The following is a 6,144-nucleotide window of genomic DNA, read 5'->3' as shown; positions in this document are numbered from 1 at the left end:
TTTTTTTATCCAATCTGCTACTCTCTTTCTCTTCAGCAGTGCATTTAAACCATTCACGTTCAGTGTGACTATTGAAAGGTTAGGTTTTAATGCTATCATTGTGTTGAGTTCTGTATCTCTCTCTCACTCTCAAGTATGAACCCATGTTAACTGATAACATCTTCGAAGAAAACTTTCAAAGAAAGTTCATATTCACAGATGCCAGGGGTGGGGATGCCTACATCCATTTTTCTAGGGGCATACTATTCAATCTGTGGGCTTTGGGGAGCTTTCCACTCTCCCAGTGGACACAATCTCTGTAGCACCAAGCTGTCTCACTCTGCGCTCGCTCCTGGTAGACATGTGACTCTGGCTAACTCTATCAGATCCTCATTCCTCCAGAATTTGAGTGTGAGGTGGGTTGACTGACACCAGGAACTAAGAGCAGGTGGGGCTGCTCAAGTCAACAGAGAAGCCTTGGAACAAGCGCTATTGCTCCTAAAACCTTGAGCCACCCTGCATCATGATTTTTTCATCTTTGTCTTCAATTTGGAAGATTACCCTAACTCTTTCAGAGGTAGACTTTGAGTAGTAGTCATTTCTCCACCCTACTTCTGTGACACCAGCTGATATTAGATTTCCCAGTTTCCTTTGTACCTAGGTCCCATAGCTCCATCTTAGCCAAGGGAAACCAGATGGGTGTCGGCTAGAGAACGTCTGTGAAAAGTTACTTTTTTTTCCTGAAAAAGAGAATGTGCAAGTAGAAATGCTCTTCTTCTTTGGGCAGGTGACCATGTTTATGTATGACGCCTGGAATTAAGGATTGAGCAAAGACTGACAAGCTGGGAAAGAGTAAAGTAGGAAAGGGTTTGACCTTCAATGACTGTGCTAGTTATTATTGCTGAAGCAGAGAGAGACAGAGATAGAGAAGAGATCACCCAAAAATTACTATCTTAAAGCAACAAACATTTATTAGTTCACAGTTTCTAGGAATTAGGACTTCAGGAATAGCTTAGATATTAGCTTAGCTGGTAGTCTGGCTCAGTCAGGGTCTGTAATTATGAGGGGACAGTCAAGTACATGGTCAAGGCTGTGCTCATCTGAAGGCTTGATTTGGACTTAGGAATATACTTCTAAGATGACTTACAAGACTCTTGGCAAGAGGTCTCAGTTCCTCTCTACACGGCCTTATCCATGAGGCCGCTTGTGTCTCCACAACATGGGAACTGGATTCCCTTTGAGTGAATAATCCAAAGGCCAGACCAAGGCAGAAGGTACAATGCCTTTCATGGTTTAGCCCTGCAGTTATATGCCATCATTTTTGTAGTACCCTAGTGTTTACACAAAAACCAAGGTCATTGTTATCGATGAAGAATTGCATTGGGAAAGTCTACTGTCAGAGACCTCTCCAGAGTACTGAAGAGCAATGATGCCAGTCTGGAGACTAAGTGCGCCTGATCTAGGCCATAGTTTTTGCAATTGCTTGCTATGTGACAGAGAGCTGAACAATGACTAGGAATGACAGAAAGAGAATTGATGCCTTTGAGCTGTGGTGCTGGAGAAGAGTATTGAATATACCATGGACTGCCAGGAGAGCAAACAGGTTTGTCCTAGAGAGGGTGAAACCAGGCTGCTCCTTGAAGTCAAGGATTCTGAGACTTTGTCTGACATACTAAGGGCATGTTACGAGGAGGGACCAGTCCTTGGAGAAGGATGTCATGCTTGGGAGGGTGGAGGGACAGCCCAAGAGTGGAAGACTCTCGATGAGATAGATTGATTCAATGACTGAGGTAATGGGTGTAGGTTTGTCAGAGACAGTAAAGTTGGTACAGGATGGAGCAGATTTTAGGGCTATTGTTTAGGATCACTATGAGTTGCAAGCAACTCGATGGCGCATAACAGCAACAGGTTCCCATTCATAGTGGCCCTCTGTCGGGTTCCAAGGCTGGAAACCTTTTCAGGAGGAGATTGTCTATTTTTCTATCACAAAGTAATGGGTAGATTTGAACTGCTAACTTTTCAGCTGGCAGTCCAATAAATTACCAGCACTGTTCCACCAACCTTTGCTCTATTTAACTAGGGAGGGCCTACACAAGGATGTGAATGCAGGGAAGTAAAGAATGGGAGCTGCTAACACAATGGCATTGAGCTGTTAAGTAATCTCCAACGTTGCTATTGAACCTATTCTATCTCATGATGATCTTAAGCACCTGTTGCCTGAATTCTTGGTGACACAGTGGGTGTGCACTTGTCTGCTAATTAAAGGTTGAGTGGGTCAAACCCACCAGCTACCTGGTGAGAAAAGGATGTGTAGTTTTCTCCTGTAAAGATTACAACCTTGAGATGTTGTACCATGGGTTGTTACAAATGGAAATTAATCCCATGGCTATTGAATATATACGAACTGCCAAAAGAACAAATACATCTGCCCTAGAGAGGGTGAAACCAGGTTGTTCTTTGGTAATTTTTTATTTTATTTTATTATTTTTGTGTGTTTATCAGATTTGACTGGTACAGGAAGAGATTGACCCTCCTTCTCCAGCAGATCATCTGGTGGATTTGAACCACATACCTCTGGGATTGCAGTGCAGCTTCTTGCCACCAGGCCACGAGAGCTCCCCAGGTTGCTCTTTGGAGGCAAGGGTTTTGAAACTCTGTCTCACATGCTTTGGACATGTTGTTAGGAAAGGCCAGTCCTCGGAGAAGGACATCATGCTTGGAAGGGTGGAAGATCAGTACAGGAGAGGAAGATCCTGGATGAAATGTATTGACACAGTGACTGTGGCAATGGGGTCAGGTATGTCAGAGAGGAAGTTGACTCAGGATAGGGCAGGGTTCAGAGCTGTTGTTCATAGGATCACTATGAGTTGTACATAGTTGACTTGACTGGCATATAACAACAACAACAACAACATGAGTTGTTTGGTTGTTTTGTTTCTTATTTTGGGAGCCCTTGGATGGTGCCTGGTTAAAACATTCAACTACTCAGAGGGAGCGATCTCCGCCCATTGGATTAATTACCTCTGAAAACCCACCGGAGCGTCAGCTATGGGTCGGTTCTGACTACGGTACACAACAACAGCAACAACTGAAAGGTTGGTGGCTCAATTCCACTCAAATGTGCTGCAGAAGAAAAATATAGTGTTCTTTAAAAACAATTAGTCATTAAAGACCCTATAGAATACAATTCTATTGTGACATACATGGGGTCACCAGGAGGCAGACCCAAGTCAATGACAACTGGGTTTAGAATGTTCTTATTGAATTACTTTGTAGCCAAATAAGGCACACAGTTCCAGGCCACCAGCTGCTCCATGGGAGGATGATAGGCAATGTCTTTCTGTGTGATTAACTGCCTTTGAAAATCAGTCAGAGGGTCAGCTATGGGTCAGTTCTGATTCCACGATATACAATAACATAACCGAAAGCTTTCAGGTATCATTCCCACAATTTCCTTTTTTGGCTTAAGGTATCCAGAGTTGGATTTGGGGGCTTACAACCTAAACAGCCTGAGACCTAAGAGCAAGCCTAGACTATCAGCCTGATGAGGGAAGAGGAGAAGGTGGCTCCTGGGCTCTGAGCACCCTCCGAGACTCATATTCTGAATGTTAGAAATCTAACCTGATCTGCCAGGGTGCAAACCCAAGTACTGTGAGGGGAGAGGAAGCCTGGCTTTTATAGCCTGAAGGGTTATGATTGATTAGAAAGAAACATTCTGTGGTCATTGACTCGAGGGCACCTGCGACAACCACTAGATCTATGTCTGAGTCCAGATGGAGAACTGCATCCTTTTTCTAACTCCTTTTTCAGAATCCCTACTTGAGAATTCCAGCAGAGATTCCCAGACTCTGTCTCTTGGATGGCTAGTAATCAGGAGAACCTCTGGGGTTGGCTTGTGGGCTGGGAGAACGTAAATTCAGCACAAGTTCCTTCTCTGACAGCAGGTAGGTAGGACCAGAAAGCCAGGATTCAGGGACTTCTCTGTTGCTCTCATGTGGGTCCTGGCACCTTTTCATGTTGAAAAAGAAGAGGAGGCTTTTTGAACTCACCCCCTTCTGATCTTCTGGAACACTCGGGGTTAGAAAACCAGCTGCAGCTGTGCGTGCAGCCAGTGGGTGGCCCACAGAAGCTGGCAGCACCATAGCTGCCAGGCCTGCTAATTATGTGTCAGAAAGAGGGCCCTGCCCCCACTCAGATGCTGGAATCTGCTGAGTCCCCAGGGTCCAAGTGCGGAGGGCAGGCTGCAGGGTGAAATCTATCCAGGATGATCTCCCAATCTCACACTCCTCAGCTCAGAGGAGGTATAGGTGAATAAGAACATGGAGTAAGAACTGTCTAGAAATGATCTCCATCATCACAAGAAAGGGCATGGGGAAAGGGGACCAGAGGGAGAGAATTCACAAACTGGGGTCCTGGCTCTACCACGTGTGGCATGCCCTTGACAATTCTCTTGCCAAGCTTTACTTTCCTTCTTTGAAATGAGAAAAGTTGAATCATAAAATACTAAATCTAAAAGCCTCATTGCCATCAAGTCAGACCTAACTGATAGCTGACCCAACAGTCAGTTTTCAGAGGCTATAAATCACTCAGGAAAAGACTGCCCATCTTTCTCACATGTAGATTTGAACTGCTTGCATTTGGGATTACTCGACCACTAGGCCACCAGAGCTCCCTAAAGCTAAAAAAAGGGCAAATAAATTAATTGGGTATCCTAGTGAGTCAGAGATAATGCTCCCCACTTTTATGACTGGAGATAGCAGAAGACCAAACAAAAAGCAGCTTATACAACAAGACATTTATATATCACATGGTGGGAGTTCAGACATTGGGTGGTTCCGGAGTTGTGACCTGCCAACTCCACAATTACTCTTGAGAGAGTGATGACCATATGTCTTTATATCTTCCCACTTTTCCATCCTCAGACATTGGGAGTTCCTCCTACTGGCAGTCAGATGGCTGCACCAACTCCAATCACCAGTTTCTTGTTAAGTCATTTCAAGGCCAAAAAGAAGCGATCATGATGACTTTAAATCAACGAACCTTCACCCTCCTCCTTGGACTCAGAAGGGATCCATGAAGGCAGTGACAAAAAAGTGGAAAGAAGGTGGGAGATGGACACTGAGTGAGGAACAAACTATCAGTCACTTCCTCCCCTTATACATGGGAGATCAGAGGCTGGGAGGCGCACAGGAATTGGTGACAGTTGAGGAACAAATGCAGTTTGCCTTTTGAGTGAGCTATTTCATCACAACCTAGATAATCTCAAGGCCAGGACTAAAAGTCTGATTCTCCGTGAATCCTTGTCCCTCCAGAATCACCTTGACTTCATGGTCAGTCTAAGACCCCATTCTCTAGAGCTGACTCATGCCCTTGAAGTCTGAAGATCTCCAGCCCCAGCCAGACATCGCTCTGGCACAGTGGCTAAGGGCTGATCTGTGGCTACCTCCTTCAGACTAAAAGCCTCTCTCCTTGGGTCCAGAGCTAAAGTTCTTGCTGTGGCTGACAAAATCCTGTGGTCTGACCCTAGCACTTAGCACTTGTCCATTTCTTCTACTTGATTTCCCCTACTAACTCCCTGGGTTCTTTGCCACCTGGCCCTCCTTTGGTTCTGTGAACATTTGCTGGTCTTTCCTCCCACTCCAGCACCTTTGCACTTACTCTTACCTCTTCCTGGAATATTATTTTCATTCTCTATCTCTCTTGCCATCTGATGGTTCAGTGGTAAGAAACTGTATTGCAATCCCAAAGGCACACGAGTCAAATCCACCAAATGCTCCACTGGAGAAGGAGGGTCAATCTCCCTTGTGCAATTTACCACCTCTGAAAACCCACTGGAGGGTCAGCAATGGCTTGGTTCTGACTCAGCGGCACACAACAAGAATAACAACAATTATAGATTTCATTAATTCTGACTCATCCTTCTGTCTCAAATGGCTTAAGCAAAAAAAAAAAAAAAAAGACATCCTGTTCCATACTATCCCCTCTAGACTACCCTAAACATCTTATTGGTGTTATTGGTTGATAAAGCTTAAAAGTTCAAGCACAGGGGTTCAACCAATAACATTAACACTCATGTACCCACCTCTAAATTGATTGCTATGCTCTGGGAAATGGTACACATTAAATGTTCCACTCAAATAAATTGAGCTGATAGTTGTTGTTGTT

The sequence above is a fragment of the Elephantulus edwardii genome, unplaced genomic scaffold (assembly GCF_000299155.1).
Source record: "Elephantulus edwardii isolate Elephantulus edwardi_28Jun2011 unplaced genomic scaffold, EleEdw1.0 scaffold00041, whole genome shotgun sequence".
NCBI classification, from domain to species: domain Eukaryota; kingdom Metazoa; phylum Chordata; class Mammalia; order Macroscelidea; family Macroscelididae; genus Elephantulus; species Elephantulus edwardii.
This window is presented reverse-complemented; position numbering follows the sequence as displayed.